Genomic DNA, 1,156 nt, shown 5'->3' on the forward strand with positions numbered 1-1,156 from the left:
ACAAACAAAGAAACTTTGACCTAAACATTTCATAGCAACTATAACAGAATTCAAAGTAACTTTTGTGCTGGGCTTTCATCTCCCTGCTAAAGGAAAACAGCATATTTAAATTATTTGATAACTATCCTACTTAATTCCTTAATTAAAAACAAATTTGGTTCTGTTGCTCTTGTTTTATAGTGGCTGGTTGTACTAAATTACAAATTTTGTTTAAGAAAATAACAATTTTTAATTCACTCCTCAAAGTATAGCCGTTTATCAAAGATTTATTGCAGTGAGGATGATGGCGGCTTCTACCAGATCAGTAGCGGTAGCAATTATAAGGAAATTTGGGGGATTATTGGGATAATTTCGAAAGTGGGGCCAATTGTATTTGCTGATGAAACAGACATGAGATGTAAGGGAAGGAGGAAGAAAAGATTCATACAACATTTTTTGCCTAAGGGAAGGAAGAATTCTACATAGTTTGGAAGACTACAGGAGCAGCTGCTTGCGATACTGTTATATTTTATTGCCTACTAGATATGTCAAATTGCCAATTGTACATATGTCTGAGGTTCAGGAGAGAGAAATAGATGGGAAATATAGAAATAAGTGGGAGATATAAATCTGAAGCCACCGGGACATAGATGGTAAGTAAAGCCATCTTAAAAGATCAACTAAGTGAACTACCATGTGATCCAGCAATTCCACTTCTGGATATATATCCAAAGGAAATGAAATGACTATCTTGAAGGGTTATCTGCACACCCTTGTTTATTGCAGCTTTATTTACAATAGTCAAGATATGGAAACAACCTAAGTGTCCAAAGACAAATAAAGAATATGGGACATAGAAATATGTATTTACACATAGATAGGTAATTCAGCCATAAAAGAATAGGGAAATCCTACCATTCACAAGAACATGGATGAACCCTGAGGGCATTATAAGTGAAATAAGTCAGGCAGAGAAAGACAAATACTGTATGATATCACTTATATGTGGAATCCGAAAAAACTGAACTCATAGAAATAAAGAACAGATTGATGGTTAACACGAAGTGTGGAGTGGGGGAAATGGGTGAAAGTGGCCAAAGAATCTGAACTTCCAGTTAGAAGATGAATCAGTTCCTGACATGTAATGTACAGCATGCTGACTCTAGTTGACAACACT

Source organism: Panthera uncia, chromosome C2 (assembly GCF_023721935.1).
Source record: "Panthera uncia isolate 11264 chromosome C2, Puncia_PCG_1.0, whole genome shotgun sequence".
NCBI lineage: Eukaryota > Metazoa > Chordata > Mammalia > Carnivora > Felidae > Panthera > Panthera uncia.